Source organism: Pithys albifrons, chromosome 23 (assembly GCF_047495875.1).
Source record: "Pithys albifrons albifrons isolate INPA30051 chromosome 23, PitAlb_v1, whole genome shotgun sequence".
Classification (NCBI taxonomy): Eukaryota; Metazoa; Chordata; class Aves; order Passeriformes; family Thamnophilidae; genus Pithys; species Pithys albifrons.
The window spans coordinates 5,328,997-5,352,104 of record NC_092480.1 but is presented as its reverse complement, the minus strand read 5'-3'; the positions used below and the strand labels follow the sequence as shown (position 1 = coordinate 5,352,104).

At 47.9% G+C, this 23,108-nt stretch overlaps 1 protein-coding gene across 1 annotated transcript in view; it reads right to left on the bottom strand.

Moving 5' to 3' along the window:
• The window catches only part of ZBTB44 (zinc finger and BTB domain containing 44), a 44,665-nt gene extending 27,125 nt beyond the window's left edge, over nt 1–17,540 (bottom strand). The window contains exon 1 of the mRNA XM_071576280.1: nt 17,396–17,540. The gene's annotated coding sequence lies outside the window, so the exon portion shown is untranslated. The remainder of the gene's footprint in view (nt 1–17,395) is intronic.
• Nucleotides 17,541–23,108: the final 5,568 nt, after the last annotated feature.

Below are 23,108 nucleotides of genomic sequence, written 5' to 3'. Positions count from 1 at the left end.
TGTGCCCAGGTGGCCAAGAAGGCCAATGGGATCCTGGCCTGGATCAAGAATAGCGTGGCCAGGAGGCCCAGGGCAGTGACCCTTCCCCTGGACTCAGCACTGGGGAGGCCACACCTTGAGTGTTGTGTTCAGTTCTGGGCCCCTCAGTTCAGAAAGGATATTGAGGTGCTGGAGCGGGGCCAGAGAAGAGCAACGAGGCTGGAGAAGGGACTGGAGCACAAGTGCTGTGGGGAGAGGCTGAGGGAGCTGGGGGTGTTTAGCCTGGAGAAGAGGAGGCTCAGAGGTGACCTCAGCACTGTCTGGAACTGCCTGAAGGGAAGTTGTGGCCAGGTGGGGGTTGGTCTCTTCTCCCAGGCACTCAGCAATAGGACAAGGGGGCACGATGGGCTCAAGCTCTGCCAGGGGAAATTGAAGTTGGAGAGCAGAAAGAAATTCTTTGCAGAGAGAGTGCTCAGGGATTGGAATGGGCTGCCCAGAGAGGGGGTGGATTCCCCATCCCTGGAGGTTTTTAAGCTGAGCTTGGCCGTGGCACTGAGTGCCATGATCTGGTAAATGAACTAGAGTTGGACCAAGGGTTGGACTCGATGATCTTGGAGGTCTTTTCCAACCCAATCGATTCTATGATTCTATGATTCTTTCCCTTCCACAAACACAAGAACACACCACCCTTAGCAAACTGCTCATGTGGAGCTTCCCAGGCACAGAGAGCAAGTTTGGCACAACTCAGCCCCAGTGTCACAGACTGGAATGGCAGCTGTCAGAGCCCACCTTGTTCTACACACATTTACACTTGGCTGCTTCTTGTTCCAGGGTCTTCACTTGTGACACTCAAACCCTTTCAGACAGAGGGAAAAGAACTTTTCCAGAGAACAGATTAACTAACACTTGGCAATATAAAGTCTGGGGGAAACTGTAAGGGCCATTTGGGTTTAAAATGAGATTTCAAACTAGTGCAGAAGAAGAAGTTAAGCACAAGCAAAACACTCGATTCGCTGAAAGAAAATGATCGACCTCAAGAGACATCTGAACATCCAGACTGTTTGTTCTCCAGCATGAATCAAATGAAAAGCATATTCCACTGATCTCAGACCAAAACACTACAGTAAAGCTTGTAACAGCATATTCTAAAATGGCCTTGGGATACCCTTCCCTCTGAAATCCAGGCTCTGCAGCAGCTCCTTGGCACATCACAAGTCCAGAACCGCTTCTGTTCAGCGACTGGCTACAAAAGGAATAAAACATTCACAAGGACTATCCACAGAATAATGTGGTATTTAGAAATAGCACCAATACATCACTACAAACAAGGAGAAAATCAAGAGCAATCCTCCCAGTTCCTGTAGGCCCAGAATAACCCACTTTCTGTTCAGCTGCATGAGAAATGCTCATCCCTCAGCCCTACAGTGGGAACTCCACTCTGCTGCCCTGCTCTGAACCATCCCTTGTCTTGCTTCCCCCCTCCTGCAGCCTCTCCCCTCTTCTGGCTTCCTTTCCCCTTCTCCTTTCATCTTTTGCTTCCTTGCCCTTGATCTGGTTACAGAATTTCAAATGGAACAGCGGAAGTCAGTGATGTGCAATAAATTGATTTAAATTCATTACAGGAGCAGCGTCCCTGCCACCAACATGGCACGTTGCTCTGTTAAATCACTCCTGGACAAGGACTCTGCCCCTCACTGCACTGACACCACCACTCAAACAGAATCCCAGACTATTCTGAGCTGGAAGGGACCCACGAGGATCATCGAGTCCAACTCTTCAGTCAATGGCCCACACAGGGGATTGAACCCATGACCTTGGTGTTATTACAGCCAAGTTTTAATGCACTGAGCTCCTGCCCAGGCCTCAGTGTGGCCAAGGAGCATCTCTGGGAAAATCCAGAGGGGTGGGATGTGGAGGGGGAACAGTATCAGTTCCTTACAGTTAAGATCAAATATTTTTAGAAGGTAATTTAAACAATATGAAAGTATTTTCCACATGAAAGCAGAGTGTGCTCAAGCAGCCAGGTGATAACATGGCCCAGGGCACTCTACACCTGCAATCCAGTGACCAAAAGGGTAAAGGGCTGCAGTGTTGCAGCTTCACCCCAAGCCCAACATCAGCTCAGTTGGTTAAAACTTGGCTGTAATAACACCAAGGTCATGGGTTCAATCCCCTCTGTGGGCCATTGACTGAAGAGTTGGACTCGATGGTCCTTGTGGGTCCAGCTCAGAGTAGTCTGGGGTTCTGTGATCTCTGTCCCATCACCATTTCCAAATGGCATTTTGGTTTCCCATAATCAGCCAGTCCCTGACTGGAGCACAAGGTGCAGGGTGGCACATCCAGAGGCTATTACAGAACCACAAACTGGAACTAGATACATCCATTCCTTGGGTGGGGACAGCAAGGTGCACACCTAAGCTGAGTGGTAAGTGGGTTGGAGTCAGCCAAGTTGTCCATCTTGGAGCCACAAACCACCAGGATTCTCCCAGCAGGGACCAGGGATGGTGTCACAGAGACAGAGGCTTTTCCTCCTCCTCCCCAAACTCCCCAGGCACACACACCTTGCCCACAACTCCAAGGATTTTGAAGCTCTAGGGAAACATGGTGGAATTTAAAGGCACTTTCCAAGTTTTACAAATATTCCCAGTGGGACATTTCAGCCCTTATTTAAAAGGCTGTATTGAACTGTGCCACAGACATTTGCAGTTGGAGAGAATGGTTTTTCCAGAGTGCATCCCTGCCCTGGAGATGTGTGGGGATTCACTGCCAAAGCACAGACCCCTGGAGAAGCTGAGAGCTCAAGGAGAATTTTGCCCACTATGAGCCAAAGGGCAGTGCTACTGTACCAAAGACTTTACAATTTATTTGACAATTATTTGGGTTTTTTAACTCCCAGGAGCACCAACAGAGACCTGACCTTTAAGTAGCTCAGAGTAACTCAGCTCATTCTTGCTCTTTCAAGGCTACTGAAAACCCAAGTTTTAGCAACAGTTACCAAGCCACATTCCCTGTTTTGGCATTAAACAGGGGTCAAGTTTCTGTGCTTAGAAACAGTGAAGATGAAACTGTACACTCTAAGTGTAATGTTATAATGTAATGAAAGTGGAAATGGAAAAGAAACTGAAACAGAAGGGAAAAGTATTGATATGTGACCTTCCTACTCCATGTACACTGAATTTAGCTCCTTGTTCACCTGCTGTGGCTCAAATAGTGGGTTTGAAACAAGACACCTCTAATAATCTGCTGGAAGAGCCAGTGAATCAAACTCACATTTTACAACACAAGTGCTTTTCAGCACCACAAAACCACCACCCCACCTTTCACCTCTGACCTGTGGCATCTTAAAGCATGAAAACACTAAATTTTTCTGAATGCTGAAACCAAGAGACTGTAAACACATAAATGGCTCAGGAAATTCCCATCCTCGTGGGAATTCTCAGTATTCCTTCAGGTACAATCCTTCACCTGCAAGCTCATGGTGTAAATCAGGTCACTAGTTTGGGTTTTTTAATTTATTTTTCATGCAGATCACTCCTTGGGCAGTGGTTCCAGCACCATCCCATCAAGAAATTCCCATCCTTGTGGGAATTCTCAGCCATCCCTCAGGTACAATCCTGCACCTGCAAGTTCATGGTGTAAATCAGGGCACTAGTTTGGGGTTTTTTAAATTTATTTCTAATGCAGATCCCTCCTTGGGCAATGGTTCCAGCACCATCCCAACAAGAAATTCCCATTGTGGGAATTCTCAGCAATCCCTCAAGAAATTCCCATCCTCGTGGGAATTCTCAGCAATCCCTCAGGTACAATCCTTCACCTGCAAGTTCATGGTGTAAATCAGGGCACTAGTTTGGTTTTAGTAATTTATTTTTCCTGCAGATCCCTCCTTGGGCAGTGGTTACAGCACCATCCCAACAAGAAATTCCCATCCTCGTGGGAATTCTCAGCAATCCCTCAGGTACAATCCTTCACCTGCAAGCTCATGGTGTAAATCAGGGCACTAGTTTGTTTTTTTTAATTTATTTTTCCTGCAGATCCCTCCTTGGGCAGTGGTTACAGCAAATTTCCATCAAGAATTCCCATCCTCAAAATTCTCAGCCATCCCTCAGGTACAATCCTTCACCTGCAAGCTCATGGTGTAAATCAGGGCACTAGTTTGGGGTTTTTTTAATTTATTTCTAATGCAGACCACTCCTTGGGCAGTGGTTACAGCACCATCCCATCAAGAAATTCCCATTGTGGGAATTCTCAGCCATCCCTCAGGTACAATCCTTCACCTGCAAGCTCATGGTGTAAATCAGGGCACTAGTTTGTTTTTTTTAATTTATTTTTCCTGCAGATCACTCCTTGGGCAGTGGTTCCAGCACCATCCCATCAAGAGCAGCAGCCCAGGCACAGATAAATGTTCCACGTGGATAAATGTGTCACCTGGATCACTTTATCTCTGTACACAGGGACCAGCACCCCTCTCTCCCTCAAATTAACTGCCTGGTATAATTAAGCTCATCACTGAAGCAGAATAACTGCTCTTGGTGTGTATTTAACTTCAAGTTTGCTATTTCTGCTTCAGCCTTGCAACACTTGTGTATCTAAACACGCATCTGTTTCCCCAACAGCAGCTGCCCCAAGAAAAGGTACTATCTCCACTCCAGATCTGGCCCTGCCTCACTTCCCAAACTGCTGCTTGGAGCTCCACACTCTTCTTTCTTGTTTAGCACTTTCTAAACTTTATTCAAACTGTATTTTAACCCAGGCCAGCAAGCCCAGGCTGAACTCGACCTTCATGAAAAAGAGGAGGCAAACAGGAGGTTTCTGTGCTCAAAATCACATCAACGTGCAGCATCCACCTCGGTGCTCTGGAATGTGTGGAATGCAAACCTGTAACCTTTGGCTGCAGTGGGTGAATGGGCCAGGGAAACGAACTATCCTGGGAAGTATTCAGGGCTTCAGCACTTCCCTTTCCCCCAGGACAGCAGATTCAAACCCTGAGTGCACAAAGGAGCCAGAGTTAAGGCAGAAACTCTGCTCTGTTAGACCTGGAAACAGAAAGCTCCTGAGAGGATAAAATGAGGAAGCATTTCCATACACATATCAGGACAGCACCAATGGACCTGCCCTGCACAGAAGGGCACAGGTTGTACCTCAGAGTGGTTTGTGTGGCTGCAGTGTTGAATCCCAGAGCTGATCCCCCTCCTCCTGGAGCTGCCGAGGTTCCCAGCCACTCATCTCACATTAGTGCTCCACGGAACACAGAAAAGCCAATTTTCTGACAGTGCTTAAACTGAGGCTCGTTTAACAATCCGAGCAGCAGCTGCTGAAAGGTTCTTGCTCCACACTGAATTACCTTCATCCTTCTAATAAAAATTCATGTGTGAACTTCACTACACAGAGTGTTTTGGGATATTTCACTGCCCTGCACTTTCTGTGTTTCCCCAGCTCTCCAAAAAAAGCACATGATCAAACTGCCAGGTCTGCCCTGAAAGTGAGATGTTTGTGACATCGACATATGAAACACATCTCCATTTAGGGGTTTTTTTCCCAGCCACTTATCACCCCTGCAACTCAGCACTCAAAACACAGCCACTGCTTTTGGCAACTGGGCCTTGATCACTGTAGCTTTTTTTGGCAGGATATACCCAACTTCTTGAAGTAGAGAGAGGGAAAAATCCACCTATTGTAGCTTTCTGTTTGAACTCTGCCCAGCAGCTGGATGTAGGATTTGATCAGGAGCCACACACCCAACTCCAGCTCCCCACGGGATGTACTCAGGGTAAGGGGCAGATCTGCCCCAGGTCTGAGGCCAAGGAAAGAGCTCCCGTTCCTAAAATAGTTACCAAAAGTCTCCCTTTGCCAGCAGGGCCTGCTCAGCAATTTTGTCACACTCTTGCAGTGAGTTCCAAACCTTGGAGTGGACAGTATTGCAGAACTCCAGCAGCCCATCCCTCACCTGGCACTGCCCACAGCACACGGGGCTGGCTGGACTCAGCTCCTCTGAGCAGAACCAAAGGAACCTGTGGGAGAAGCCAAACTGTCCAAAGAGACCCTGTGGTGACTCAACACCAACCTTGTCCTGCAAAATCATGGAATCATTTAGCTTGGAAAAGACCTCTGCAATCATTGAGGCTGAAAGGCTGAAAGAATTGGGACTGCTCAGCCTGGAGAAGGGACCTAATTGTGCCCTGCCTGTGGCTGAGGGGCTGACAAGAAACATGGAGAGAGAACTGAGAGTGAGAGGACACAGGGAATGGCTTCAAACTGACAGAGAGGAGGTTTAGATGGGATATGGAGCACAAGTGCTGTGGGGAGAGGCTGAGGGAGCTGGGGGTGTTCAGCCTGGAGAAGAGGAGGCTCAGAGGTGACCTCAGCACTGTCTGGAACTGCCTGAGAGGGGGTGGTGAGGTTGGACGTGGCACTGAGTGAGAATCCACCATGGCTTGATCCAACCACGTCTTGATCCAACCCTACTGTGATCACCAGCCCATGGCACTCTGTGCCATGGGCTGGTGATCACAGTGGGGTTGGATCAAGGGTTGGATTGGTGATCTCGGAGATCTCTTCCAACCCAACTGATTCTGTGATTCTGTGATCTCTGGCTGTTGGACACACAGGCCACTGAAGCACCTTCAGAGGGCACTACCTGGGCTCCTCTGCAGTGCTGAGGTGCAAATGAGGGTGTGGATGTCTCCAGAACTCTGCATGTGACAGGCCTTGCTTGGCCACCCCCTGAGTGAAGGGAAGTTGTGGCCAGGTGGGGGTTGGTCTCTTCTCCCAGGCACTCAGCAATAGGACAAGGGGGCACGATGGGCTCAAGCTCTGCCAGGGGAAATTGAAGTTGGAGAGCAGAAAGAAATTCTTTGCAGAGAGAGTGCTCAGGGATTGGAATGGGCTGCCCAGAGAGGGGGTGGATTCCCCATCCCTGGAGGTTTTTCAGCTGAGCTTGGCCGTGGCACTGAGTGCCATGAGCTGGTAAAGGGACTGGAGTTGGACCAAGGGTTGGACTTGATGATCTCAGAGGTCTTTTCCAACCCAATCCATTCTATATTAGGAAAAAAAATCCTCCCAGTGAGGGTGGACAGGCCCTGGCACAGGGTGCCCAGAGAAGCTGTGGCTGCCCCAGCCCTGGGAGTGTCCAAGGACAGGGCTGGAGTGACCTGGGCTATGGAAGGTGTCCCTTCACTGGGCTGGAGTTTCAGCCAAGCCACAGCTCTGTGAGTGGCACTGAGTGTGCTGGATTAACACAGCGAGAAGATTAAAGCACAGCTACAACTCCTGGCCCAGATAAAACCTGCAGATTACAGATCCTGCTGGAGGTGTGCAGAACATGTTACCCCTCCTTTCATTAGGAGTCAAAGTGTTTCCATTAGACACTGCTGTGGTTAAACAGATATTTCAGTTCTCAGGAACAGGTGTCAGTGTAACACAACACGCAGGATTATTCAGAGACTGTCTCGTTTTGTAATACACACCTGAAAAAAAAGCTTGGCAACATTAACACTGTGGTAATTTCTCCTCTCGAGTATTTAGTGCACAAGGTCTGATTGTTTGAAAATACAGAGATTGTTTCAGCTCTGGAAGATACATCATTGTAAGTGTTTTGTAAACAACTCCAGAAATGCGGCGGAATGAAAACAAGCTGAAGAAAAAAAGAATTTAGAATAAGAAAACAAAGAGATACCACCTGTGTTTATTGAAGTTCAAGTATCTCAAACTTGATAATGTCTTTTTCAGGAGAAAGGAAATGGCAGCTATGATGAGACCTTCATGAAAACGTTTGAATAACGTGATACAGAGCTATTAATGAAAACAGATGAACAGACACACTGAAGCTTAAGGGCTGTCTGAGATAAAGTAATTCAGGTACCTGAAATAACAGGTTAAAGAACCCACCTGGCACAAGGACTTGTTTTGGCAAAGATCTCTGAGACACTGCTCAGAAATGCTGATGAAAAGGTTAAGATGTATTGTCAGCATAAGACATAAAACCGACTGACTGAGAACTGGGAGCAGAAGGGAATTCATGGGAAATCCATCAGTGTGGAATTAACCTTTGACATGATGTAGCAGAGAGCTGATAATGCACTTGAGCTGTAAACTGGGAGCTCAGGAGTTAAACGTGACCTGGGAGCAAGATCTCCACACTATTAAATTAAATTACAGCCAGCAAAGGGCCTATTGCAAAGGCTCATTTCTGTCAGGTGTTTGTCAATATGTGTTTTCACCTGCTGAAAAACCCCCACCAGGGGCTCGTGGTGGGTTTTCCTCCCCTTAAGGTGTCTGTAAAGCAAACTTAGATCTTTCCAGAGCATCTGACCTGACCAACCACGTTCCAGGCAGGACTGAGAGGGTGCACATTAAGTGCACTGATCAGCACACCAGCTCCTAATCTGAGGATCTAATTAAAAGCAGAGATTACAATAATCAGGGCAGGACAGCAGTGCAGGCTGTGTGTAAATTGATCTGACGCCACCGGCTGCTTTTATGCAACACAAGATGTTCTTTGAGACCATTTACAGATACAGAAAGAAGATAAATGTCAGTTTTGAAGCCTCTGTACCTTCCTACATAACTCAAGTTTGCTGCCTCCAACAAAACCAATATTTCATGCAACAGCCAGACTCTGAAATAAGCTTTATCTGGAGAGGATGGTCGTGTTTTCCCCAGCCTTGACAGAGCTGGAGTTTTGGTGGGATCATCTGAAGTTTGGGAGAACAGAATGTTACCATTCACTGCTTCAAAGCACCCAGACTGAACTTGGTGCCTTTTTGAAGCTGCAGAGCATAAAGTTTACGTGCCTAATAAAGCTTTCACATGGTTGAATAAGCAAACCAGAGAAATGCCACCTTCCCCAGCCCCCAGCACTTTAAACTCTGCCTTGTAGGAATCTCCCATTAGTTCTCCATGTAACACAGAAAAGCCAATTTTCTGACAGTGCTTAAACTGAGGCTTGTTTAACAACTCGAGCAGCAGCTGCTGAAAGGTTCCTGCCCCACACTGAATAACCTTCATCCTTCTAATAAAAATTCATGTGTGAACTTCACTACACAGAGTGTTTGGGGGATATTTCACAGCAGATCACAGAACAGAATCATAGAATGGATTGGGTTGGAAAAGACCTCTGAGATCATCAAGTCCAACCCTTGGCCCAACTCCAGTCCCTTTACCAGATCATGGCACTCAGTGCCACGGCCAAGCTCAGCTGAAAAACCTCCAGGGATGGGGAATCCACCCCCTCTCTGGGCAGCCCATTCCAATCCCTGAGCACTCTCTCTGCAAAGTTTTTTCTGCTCTCCAATTTCCCCTGGCAGAGCTTGAGCCCATCGTGCCCCCTTGTCCTATTGCTGAGTGCCTGGGAGAAGAGACCAACCCCCACCTGGCCACAACTTCCCTTCAGGCAGTTCCAGACACTGCTGAGGTCACCTCTGAGCCTCCTCTTCTCCAGGCTGAACACCCCCAGCTCCCTCAGCCTCTCCCCACAGCACTTGTGCTCCAGTCCCTTCTCCAGCCTCGTTGCTCTTCTCACTTGGGTTGGAAGAGACCTCAGATTATCAAACCCAACCCTTGATTCAACCCTACTGTGATCACTCTGGCACTGAGTGCCCTGGGCTGGTGATCCCAGTAGGGTTGGATCAAGGGTTGGATCAAGGGTTGGATCAAGGGTTGGATCAAGGGTTGGATCAAGGGTTGGATCAAGGGTTGGATCAAGGGTTGCACTTGATGATCTCGGAGGGCTTTTCCATCCCAATCCATTCTATGATTCTATATATATAATAAATGAATTTTTGTGCAGTACAATGCAAAACTCAACTCACCCTGAAGCCCCCCAGCCCCATTAACACACCAAGTGCTGGAAGCAACACCGAGGAAAAACCTGAGTGAAGAGATCAAGGCAAGGTCTCCCATCCCGTGCAATGGGAGGAGCAGGACAGGCAGGGATAATCCAGACAGCATGGCCTGCTGCCAGCTAGTCAAGGTGTCACAGACACATCAACAACAGCCACCTTCCCAACGGAAGCAGCTCTAAAGAATCCCAACAAGTTCAAGCAAGGCAGGAATGTGGTTGTGTCATCACCCTTTCAGCACTACATGTACCCTTTATTTTCCTAATGACTCATTTATGCAGATGAATGCCTAAAAGGAGCTCTTCTTGGCCCCCAGACTAAAAATCCTTGTGTTCATCCACAAATCATGTTATCAACTGAGCAGCAGCTCCAGAGGCTGCAGCTGCCTGGCCTTGTATGGCCAGGGCTGGGCTGGCACAGCCATACCCAGGGAGAGAGATGGCTGTGGGGTTTGGTAAACCCTCAGCATCTTCACTAACAGCACAGAGAAACTTCTCACACAAAGTTCTGGACCCCTCAGTTCAGGAAAGAGATTGAGGGGCTGGAGTGGGGCCAGAGAAGAGCAACGAGGCTGGAGAAGGGACTGGATGTGGCACTGAGTGTCCTCTTAAACACCTCCAGGGATGGAGAATCCACCATGTCTTGATCCAACCCCACTGTGATCACCAGCCCAGGGCACTCTTGGGTCAAGAGTTGGACTTGGTGATCTCAGAAGTCTCTTCCAACCCAAGTGAGAAGAGCAACGAGGCTGGAGAAGGGACTGGAGCACAAGTGCTGTGGGGAGAGGCTGAGGGAGCTGGGGGTGTTCAGCCTGGAGAAGAGGAGGCTCAGAGGTGACCTCAGCACTGTCTGGAACTGCCTGAAGGGAAGTTCTGGCCAGGTGGGGGTTGGTCTCTTCTCCCAGGCACTCAGCAATAGGACAAGGGGGCACGATGGGCTCAAGCTCTGCCAGGGGAAATTGAAGTTGGAGAGCAGAAAGAAATTCTTTGCAGAGAGAGTGCTCAGGGATTGGAATGGGCTGCCCAGAGAGGGGGTGGATTCCCCATCCCTGGAGGTTTTTCAACTGAGCTTGGCCGTGGCACTGAGTGCCATGATCTGGTAAAGGGACTGGAGTTGGACCAAGGGTTGGACTTGATGATCTTGGAGGTTTTTTCCAACTCAATCCATTCTGTGATTCTCAGAGTAGGTACTTCATACCACAGGTATTTGTCCACTGAAACACCCCAAAACAAAGACAGAACATTGCAGAAACTGTCAGACAGGAGAACTCCAACACTGCTGACACCTGTCCCTAACCCAGTAATTTCCAGGACTCCCAGGGCCCCACATGGCATCTTCCTGCTTCCAAAACTTTTCAACAGATTGAACTCCTGCAAGTATCATTAAAACTATAGTTTTTCCATAACACACTCTTGGTAATATCCAAATACAAAACGCCTTAGCAAGTACCATCTGTAGCTGTATTTATAAACTCAGATCTCTTCAGTATCTGTAACTGTATTTCCACTAAAATATCTCTCACTACAGTAACTATGTTCATTTGTAGGTCAGAACATAAAACATCACGCAAAGGAAATGTTTATGATGTTATCACAGAGGAGCTACAAAGTCTCCATTTAGAAAGCACCTCTTCATGCTCTGGAAAAACTGCCTTTATTCAGCCTTCTTGGGCAGGGCAGGCAAACAAATCCTGTGGTCAAATCACCCCAAAAGAAATAAATAAAGCCCAGAGTGCAGCAGATGCACAGGGGACAGGGCTGAGCTGCCTGTTTGCTCCTCCACTCTGCCCTTAATGACTTGCTCCTGGCCACTGTCACACACCACATGCTGAGCCCAGCACACTTTTTGCATCCTTATTATCCCATCATTCCCGTGCTCTGATAAACCTGTTCATGTGAAATAATTATTTCCTCAGTCCTGAACTGAAACACATTAAAAACACACTATTCACAAATAATGCAGAGTTTAAGTCACTTCCTTCAACCTGATTAAATGGAATGTAAGAATGAAATTAAAAGCTGAGCATTTACAGTTCCTGCCATCCCATTTGACCGGGTTTGCAGCTCCTTCCCTGCCACCACCATTTCATTCAGGCACCTTGCACAAAGCAGCCCCAGACATTTGCTTTCATCCAGTGAAACCATTAGAAGAATCAATTTGATCTGCAAGGCAAGTTAAGAGCAATGGACTCCAATGTTTACTTAGCAATAAGCACACAACTGTTTAATTAGATCTGGATGCTGGAAACTGCATCGTGGAGGCAACAGCCACAGAGTGAGGAGGTTCAGTTTGTTACAGAAATCACTGGGGTTTTCTGCTTATAACTGCTGTTTCCACATGGAAACGCTGCCACAGGTAGAGGCAGCTCTCCCCTGGCCTGGCTCCTGCAATCCCACACCCTGCAAGGAGCAGAAATCAAAGCTGCTGCCCCTTCCCAGATCGATGCCGGAGTGGAAGCGCCAGACTGTGAACACGCTCGGCAACCCTGGCACTGCACTGAGGAGGCAGCACTTGACACATTGAAGTATTTGGAATTCCTGAAGTCTGGCTGTCTGCACAGTTGCATAATTTGAGCAGGGATAACCTACTTATAACCGGGAGAGGGAGAAGAATGTCAACAGACAACCCCTACTACGTCAGGGGGCATCTCCTTCCTCGTCACGTGCCAGCAGAGGCGTCCCTGCTTCGCCACAGTTCGACTCTCCTCTTGTTTAAAGCAGTGGATTACAATGCTGGAAGGAGTCAGGCTGTGTATGTCACCAGATGCTCTCCTAGGGACACACTCAGATGTTCTCTAACCCACTGAAACACAGGTTTGCCAGAGGTAATGGCCAAGGCCAGTGAAATAAGATGTGAAATAAGATGATGTGAAATAACCCACACAAGGGTGAAGGACCCAAGGCTTGGTCCTGGTCACACAAACACCTCACACAGCACAGGCACCACACAGCCATCCACAAGAAGGACTTAAAAATACATTCAGCAAGTCAGGGGATACAACCACAACCAATGTTTGGGTGCCTGTTCAAGCTCGTACAGGGGGAAGCTGTATTTGGTTTTGATCCTCTTGGCAAACAGCTGAGCAGACCCTCCCAACAGCACAATTCCCTCCAGACACCAGGGAAGGAAACAACCCCTTTGAAAAGTGCCAGAGTTTATGATTAACCTCCTGTTGCAACAAACGTGGCAAGGATTCAGTTTCACTCGCTGACTACTCCTCTTACACACGGCGCAAGCAACACATGAGGACCTCACAGCCACAGAAACGGGAATTCTCTCACCCTGTAAACAAGTGCAGTGTGATCCTCCCTCCTGACAAGTCAGCATCCCTGCAACATCCACCTGGGGAGCCTAAAGCAGGGCTGGAAATTCCCTTCCCCTGGAAAGGGACTGCTTGGAGTGTTCGCACCAATTAAAGCTTCGGATTAAAACCAGCTGTTTAAATAGAAGGAGTCTCGAGGGAGAGACACTTAGAGCATTGTAACTGGGTTCTGGAATAAACAGTTGGGTATCAATGGAGGCATTTACACTGGGAAAGCTCCCAGGTTCAGCTCCACCTCCTGAAATAGCTTCACTTAAGCCCAGGCAGGGTCTCCAGGTGCATCACAACCTGGATCTGTGTCACGTGGAGACATCAAACTGCAGGAAGAGACCTCGGGGGCAGAAATAAAACACTGCACTCAAAATCCCCAGAAGACTCCAGGATGCTGGTCTGTGACCTGCCTGCACAGGAGTCATCCCCACTCACCATCACCTTGCAGGGCCCACAGAGCAGTGCCACAGGTGTGACATGTGACAAACAACACGTCACCTCCTCTGTGGGAACACCCAGGGATCAGCTCAGGAGGGGAACTGAGGGACCTGCACCGCAGGAAGAGCTGCCAGGTGGACACCTGGTGGATACACCCCAAGCATAAATAAAATACACATCTAAAAAGGGGAAGGAAAAGCCACATGCCAGGCAAAAGTACAGGAGGAAAGCAGGGCCAAAGATGTGACTGGGAAACCTGAGAAACTCCCTATGTGGGTACAGCAAACCAAGGGCCTCAGTGAGGAAAACTGTGAAAGCAGGAGGCTTCTAGAAACATCCCAGAATGGGTTGGGTTGCAGGGAACTTAAAGATTATCTGCTCCAACTGTCCTTCCATGGGCAGGGACACCTCCCACTGGACCAGGTGCCAGGGCTTTACCACCCTCAGGGAAGGATCCCTCCCCAATATCCCACCTAACCCTGCCCTCTGACAGTGGGAATTCATTCCCCCTTGTCCTGCCACTCGCCTAAAATCCCCTTCCAGCTCTCTTGGAGCCTCTTAAGGCACTGGAAGAGGCTCTGAGGTCTCAGAAAGATCATGGACTGGACAAATTATGTATATGACCAGCAAAAGAGAACGGGGTGGTACTTCAGACCTGTGGGATCTGCAGATACCTGGGAAGTGCACGTGGTACTTGATTGTACTCTGTTCAGCAAGGAAAACCCCAACGTGTAAGGAAAAACCAAGGTGTACCACACAGTCAGGATGAGCAGGGCACAGGAAGGGGTGGGAATCTCAGCCAGGAAAGATGGGACAGGCAGCCAAGAGGAGAGAAGAGATGTGTCCAGGGCTGACCTCTGTGGCACGAGCAGCAGCGAAGCGCCACGGGCTGGGGGCGGGCACCGCAACAGCTGCCACGGGGCATCTCTGGGAACAGCCACGACATGAAAGGACAAAGTGGGAACCTGCTCCCTGGAAACAGGCAGGAGAGATGCCTGCCTGTCCCAAAGGCTACTGGTGAAACACTGCCTGCCCCTGCAAACACACACACACCGCGGGATGCTCCGAGTCGCGGCAGGAAATCACCGGGAGAAGCCTGGAGGGTGTGGAGGAGGAGGAGGAGACACAGAGCCTTCATCAGTGGGCAGCACAGGCTGCACAGCACAGGAGAGGGGCTGGAGGAGTCACCCCGTGGGCTCTGGGGGAGGACAGGGCTGGCTGGGTGGGGAAAACTCATAGAATTATAGAATCCATTGTGTTGGAAAAGAGCTCCAAGATCATCAGGTCCAACCCTTGGTCCAACTCCAGTCCCTTTACCAGATCATGGCACTCAGTGCCACGGCCAAGCTCAGCTGAAAAACCTCCAGGGATGGGGAATCCACCCCCTCTCTGGGCAGCCCATTCCAATCCCTGAGCACTCTCTCTGCAAAGAATTTCTTTCTGCTCTCCAACTTCAATTTCCCCTGGCAGAGCTTGAGCCCCCCTTGTCCTATTGCTGAGTGCCTGGGAGAAGAGACCAACCCCCACCTGGCCAGAACTTCCCTTCAGGGAGTTTTCTCAGTAACTTTCTGGAGACAGGCAGGAGCCTCCTGAGGTGCAGGATTTAAAGGCTATGGAGTTTATTCCACAGGGACATGAGATTTTGGGAGGTGCTGTGTGAGAGAAAGGAGGCCACAGGCTCTGGACAAGCAAGAAGCAGAGGATCCTCTCCCAGAATGTGCCAGTGTTTATAAAGGAATATGACTCTGGATAGATGGAAGGAGAGCAGAGAAACACAGAGCAGGGCTTGGCAGGTGCGTGGCTGCAGAGGCAGCACAGCAGACCCAGCCAGGTGGGCACCCAGACTGGCAGAAGGGGCTGTTGTGGGAAAAACCAACCACCACCAAAGGCACAGCAAGCTCTGCCCAACAGCTCGTGGGAATCCTTCGATTCCCCCCCATCAGAGAAGGCAGCAGGAATCCCGCTGGGATGCAGGAACCAACACACCTGCCCACACACACCCCCTGCAAATACAGGCTCGGTGTCAACCCACAGCCTGGGCAGGGGACACCGACACGGGCAGGGGACACCCCCCGAGGGGGACACCCCCAAACACAGGGGACACCCTCGGAGAGGGGCACCGGGGCAGGGGACACCCCCAAACACAGACGCAGAGGCAGGGACACCCCCAAACAACCAGGGGCAGGGGACACCGACACGGGCAGGGGACACCCCCCGAGGGGGACACCCCCAAACACAGGGGACACCCTTGGAGAGGGGCACCGGGGCAGGGGACACCCCCAAACACAGACACAGAGGCAGGGACACCGGGGTGGGGGACACCCCCCAACACAGACACAGGGGACACCCCCAAACAACCAGGGGCAGGGGACACCCCTGGAGGGGAGACACCAGGGCGGGGGACACCCCCAAACACAGACACAGGGGACACCCTTGGAAGGAAGGGACACCTCCAAACACAGGCAACAGGGGCAGGGAACACCCCCAAACAATCAGGGGGGGCAGGGGGCACCCCCAAACAACCAGGGACAGGGAACACCCACGGAGGGGGGACACTAGGGCAGGGGACACCCCCAAACACATGGAACACCTCCGGAGGGAGGTGACACCCCCAAACAACCAGGCACAGGGGACACCCTCAGAGGGAGGTGACACCCCCAAACACAGGCACCAGGGGCAGGGAACACCCCCAAACAACCAGGGGGGCAGGGGACACCCCCAAACACATGGGGCAGGGAACACCCTCGGAGGGAGATGACAGCTCCAAACACTGGGACAAGGGACACCCCCAAACACCAGCAGAGTGGGCAGGAAATGACTCTAAAGGAGGGAGGTGACACCTCCAAACACAGGCACAGGTGACACCCCCAAACATGGGGCACAGGAGACACTTTTGGAGGGAGGTGACATCCCCAAACACAGGCACAGGTGATACCCCCAAAGGAGGGAGGTGACACCCCCAAACACGAGAACCGTGCGGAGCGACGCGGGGGTGACACGGCGCCGGGGCAGGGGGACACCCGTGCTGTGCAGTGCGCAATGGGATACTCCGAGGGGACAGCAGGGGGGACAGCACGGGGACAGCAGGGGGGACAGCAGGGGGACTCCACAGGGAGAGCACAGGGGAGCAGCAGGGGGACAGCACAGGGACACAGAGGGGACAGCAGGGGGAGTGTAGGGGGGACAGCACAGGGACATCAGAGGAACACAGGGGGGACAGCAGAGAGGGGGGACAGCAGAGAGGGGGGACAGCAGAGAGGGGGGACAGCAGAGAGGGGACAGCAGAGAGGGGGGACAGCAGAGAGGGGGGACAGCAGAGAGGGGGGGACAGCAGAGAGGGGGGGACAGCAGAGAGGGGGGGACAGCAGGAGGGGGGGACAGCAGGAGGGGGGGACAGCACAGGGGGGACAGCACAGGGGGGACAGCACAGGGGGACAGCACAGGGGGACAGCACAGGGGGACAGCAGGAGGGGACAGCAGGAGGGGACAGGAGGGGGACAGCAGAGGAACATAGGTGGGACAGCGCAGGGACATCACGGGGACAGCAGAGGAACACAGACGGGACAGCAGGGGGACAGCAGAGGGACACAGAGGGGACAGCAGGGGGACAGCAGAGGGACATAGAGGGGACAGCAGAGGAACACAGAGGGGACAGCAGGGGGACAGCAGAGGGACACAGAGGGGACAGCACAGGGACATCACGGGGACACAGAGGGCACAGCAGGGGGACATCACGGGGCCAGCAGCGGGACACAGAGGGCCAGCAGCGCTCCCGCCCGGCCCCGGCCCCCCGCCCCCTCCCTCCCAGGCCCGGCCCGCTCCCCGTTACCTGCGGGCGGTCGCCGAGGCCGGGCCGCTATCGGGGGGCCATGGCTGGCGGCGGGGCGGCACCGGCGGGACCGGCGGGGTGTGCGGGGGGTTCTGGGGGGTCGGGCCGAGGCCGCCGCGCCCCCGTCGGCGCTGTGGGGTGTGCGGGGATGGGGGTTACGGGGGGTCTATGGGGTATAACGGGGGGTCTATGGGGGGCTATGGGGGAGGGCGCTGCGCGTGCCCGCGGGGGGGGGGGGGCAGAGCTCCCGCGCGCGCCGCCCGCGCGCTTTGTTTGTGTCCCACAGTGCACCGCGCGCCGCCGGGAGCGGGGGGGGAGCGGGGAGGGGAGGCGGGACCGCGCGCATGCGCACAGGGAGGGGAGGGCTGGAGGGGACGTGGGAATGGGAAAGGGGGAACGGGGACATGGGAATGGGAATGGGAATGGGAAAGGGGATGGGAAAGGGGGAACGGGGACGTAGGAATGGGAAAGGGGGAACGGGGACATGGGGATGGGAAAGGGGGAACGGGGACATGGGAAAGGGGATGGGAATGGGAAAGGGGATGGGAAAGGGGGAACGGGGACATGGGAATGGGGATGGGAAAGGGGGAACGGGGACGTAAGAATGGGAAAGGGGGAACGGGGACATGGGAAAGGGGATGGGAATGGGAAAGGGGATGGGAAAGGGGGAACGGGGACATGGGAATGGGAAAGGGGGAACGGGGACATGGGGATGGGAAAGGGGGAACGGGGACATGGGAAAGGGGATGGGAAAGGGGGAACGGGGACATGGGGATGGGAAAGGGGATGGGAAAGGGGGAACGGGGACATGGGAATGGGGATGGAAAGGGGGAACGGGGACATGGGAAAGGGGATGGGAAAGGGGGAATGGGAACATGGGAATGGGAAAGGGGGAACGGGAACATGGGAGTGGAGGGAACGCAGGCATGGGAACCGGGAATGGGGGAAATGGGGACGTAGGAATTGGGAATGGGGGTGATGGAAATGGGGACATGGGGAACGGGAACGAGGGGAATGGGGATGTGGGAATTGGGGGAATAGGAATAGGGACATGGGAATGGGTGTGATGGAAATGGGAAGTGGGGATATTGGGAATGAGAATGGGGGGAATGGGGACATGGGAAGGGGAATAGGGGGAATGGGAAATGGGGACATGGGAATGGGGGGACGGGAATGGGGAATGGGAATGGGAGAAATGGGGGAAACGGGGACATGGGAAGGGAAAATATGGGAATGGAAATACAGAAATGGGGGAACAGGGACATGGGGCAATGGGAATGGAGAAAACAGGAATGAGGGAAATGGGGACATGAGAATGGGGGAAAGAGGAATGGGGAATGGGAATGGGGGTAACAGGAATGGGAGAAATGGGACATGGGAACTGGGAATGGGGGAACAGGGACTCCTGAATTAGCACTGGAGAGCAGGAGCTGTTTCCTCTCCATCCTCCTGCCTGTTGCTCCAGGGCTCAGTTCATCAGCTTTAGCATTCCAAACTCCTGATTTTCTCCAGGCTTTGGGAGGATTTATGTTCCTCTCCAGGCCTGGGAATGCTTTGCCTGGCACTCAGTGAGTGCAGTCCTGGGGAGTTAAACCATCCTGGTTGGCAGGGGAGGAGGTTGGAGCAGGAATTTAGGAGAGAAACCTGTTTCCTAAAATTCTCTGAATTGCAACAGCAATTTAGACCCTGCAAAATTGAAACAGCAATTTAAACAGCAATTTAGAGCCTCCAAAATGCCAAGGAATCAGACCTTGGGCACCTGCAGGTGGATGTAGCAGGTGTCTGTCCAGAGCAAGAGGGATCCGCCAGAGCAGAGGATGGATGAGCTGAGCAAAGGACAGCAGCAGGAAAGGGACATGGTGGTTGTAGGACATGTCAGGAAGGATGTTCCTACCTGGATTTGTGGCTGGGAGACTTTGAGACCTTGCTGGGAGACTTTGAGACCTTGCTGGGAGACTTTGAGACCTTGCTGGGAGACTTTGAGACCTTGCTGGGAGACTTTCAGACCTTGCTGGGAGACTTTGAGACCTTGCTGGGAGACTTTCAGACCTTGCTGGGAGACTTGTGGGCACTTCAGTCCAGGGCTAATAAATCCAGCCCAGAGCTGAGGAGGGTGAGCTGGAATAAGGCTGGAAGAGGGTACAAAGCCACCCTTTCAAATCATACCTGGGGATGTTCATGCCTGGGGCATCCTATATCCTCTGAAAGTGTCTTTTGAGAGGAACTAAGCCCATAAAATATAATTACCCCCAGTTGGGGAGCAGCATTGTGGGCAGGACAGGCTGGGGGGGTCCAACCTGCAAATAATTTCCCCCTGTTGGGACTGCAGAGTTGAATCTCTGCCCTCTGGTTCCTGCTGCCTCTGGGCTACAGTCGTGGATATGGTGACAAAGAAGTTCCCACAAGGTTCATTTTTTGTCCCACAGTTTGTTTTCTTAACCCATTATTCTTTTTAGAAATTAAATTACGATGGTTACACCGCTATGATTAATTAGGGCCTTTTTCCCAGCCCGGTAATATCCCAAAGCCTTTGGCATCGTTTGAAATTCCAATTATTCCACTCAAACCCAGCAAAACGACAGAGTGGAAATGTGGGGGGAAAGCCAGGGCAGGCTGTCACCTTAATGAGCTGGTCCCCGGGGGCTGTCCCGGTGCCAGGGCAAGTCATTGGAGATGAATGTCACACCTGGCTATAAATAGGGTGGCAGGAGGGGCTGTGCCCAGGGCTGGGGACATGGCCCTTAACCCTTCCCCTCCCTGCCACGGGCAGGGCATGGGAACCCCCGGTGCATGGAAAATAAATATAGAAAAATATATAGAAAATAAACCACAGCCCCTGTTTGAGATTAGGCTGAGCTTTCCCCTAGGACAGGCTTACAGGTATCCAAATGAAGCTCGTGCTTATTCCACTGGAATGGCTCCCAATCTCCATTGCCATATCCCAAATTCCAGCCCTCCTGTTGTCTCACAGGACACAACCACCTGTAGGGAGACAGCACCAAACTCCCACTGGCTGTGGCTGTTATGAAGGTAAAGCCAAGGAGCCAACAACCCCCTGGGGTGGCCCTGTTTAGGCTGGATGTCCTCCTATAGTGAGTGCAAGAAGTGTCTATGTGAATACATGGATTTTCTACATGATTTCTGTGATATACTTATTTATATAGTATGTATCTATAATATCTAGTATGTATCTATATATAATATGTATCTATATCTCTATAATTATAGTATGCATCTAATTTTTATAATTTTAATATATAAAAATATTTTTATATAAAATATAAAAATATAAATATAAAAATATAAATATAAATATGAATAAAAATATAAAATTATATATAATATTTATATTTATTTATATATTATATATTGTATATTATAATTATTATAATATATATTATTATATATAATAATATATATTATAATTATTATAATATATATTATTATATATAATAATATATATATATATACACACACACATGATGTATTATACATATATATGATTTATATAGAGATATAGCCCTGTTTAGGCTTTATTTCTTCCTAGTACAAGAATTATCTATGTGTAGGAATAGATTATCCATTTGATTTCTGTGCTGCATATTTATATATTATGTATCTATAATATCTACTATGTATATGCATCTATATCTCTACATAATTGTAGTAGACTATTTGGGCTGTGTGTCCTCCTAGTGAGTGCAAGAATTATCTGTGTGTATAAATGGATTATCTATATAATTTCTGTGATATATAGATTTATAAAGTATGTATCTATAATATCTAGCCTGTATATATGTCTGTAGCTCTACACAATTATAGTATTTTATATATATGTGTGTGTGTGTGTATACATATATATATGATGTATTATGGATATATATGATTTATATATAGATATAGCCCTGTATAGGCTGCATTTCCTCCTAATATAAGAATTATATATGTGTATAAATATTCATGTGATTTCTGTGATGTAATTTTAAATTTACATGTTATAATATCTAGTATGTATATATATATCATATAATTATAGTAAATAAATAAAAATATATATAAATATATAAATATAAATATATATATTTACATATTTATATATTTATATATATAATGTATTATGGATATATATGATTTATATATAGATACAGCCCTGCTTAGGCTGCATTTCCTCCTAATACAAGAATTATCTATGTTTATAAATAGATTCTCCATATGATTTCTGTGATATACTTTTATATTTACATGTTATGTATCTATAATATCTAGTATATATATATATATATATATATATATATATATATATATATAATTATAGTATTTTTATTTACATATATATAAATATCTATATCTATATATATATCTCTATATGTAGATATAGATATAGATGATGAATTATGGATATATATGATTTATATATAGATATAGCCCTGTTCAGGCTGTATTTCCTCCTAATAGAAGAATTATCTATGTGTATAAATAGATTATTCATATGATTTCTGTGGTATACTTTTATATTTATATATTATGTATCTATAATATCTAGTATGTATAAATATATATATCTATATAGTATTTCTATTTACATATATAAATATATAAATATCTACAAATGTCTATAAGTATCTATATCTATCTCTATATATATCTATATATATCTATATAGTTATATATATAGATAGATATAGATCTGGTGTATTATGTCTATATATGATTTATATATTGATATAGCCCTGTTTAGGCTGCATTTCCTAATAGAAGAATTATCCGTGTGTATAAATAGATTACCCACATGATTTCTGTGATATACTTTTATATTTACATGTTATGTATCTATAATATTTAGTATGCATATATAGCTATAATATATATAATTATAATGTGTATCTATTACATAAATATGATGTATTATACATATAGACGATTTATAGATATAGCTCTGTTTAGGCTGTATTTCCTCCTAGTAAGTACAAGAATGATCTATGTGTATATATAGATTATCTATATGAATTCTGTGATATAGATATGTATGTATATAATATATATAATATGTGTATATGTTTATATATATATATAAATGTATAAAAATATATAAATATTTATATATATTATAAAAATATATATTATATAAAATATATATTATATATTATATAAATATATATTATATAAATATATATTTATATATATTGTATATATTTATATATATTTTATATATAAATAAATATATTTATTTATATAAATATATATATAAATATATAGAGAGAAATATATATAACTATATCTATATATAAATATAGATATGTGTGTGTATATATATATTTATAAAATCCAGTATATATATATATATAATATCCAGTATATATAACATATATATGAAGTATCTATAATATACATGATTTATATATAGATATAGCTCTGTTTGGGCTCTGTGTCCTCCTACTAAGTAGCAGAAGTATCTATAAGTATAAATACATTATCTATATGATTTCTGTGATATATAGATGTAAATATAGCATGTAAATATTATATATATAATATGTATTATGTATATATAATATATATGATTTATATACTGATAAAACCCTGTTTAGGCTGTAAATCCTCCTGCTAAGTAGCAGAAGTATCTATAAGTATAAATACATTATCTATATGATTTCTGTGATATATAGATGTAAATATAGCATGTAAATATTATATATATAATATATATTATGTA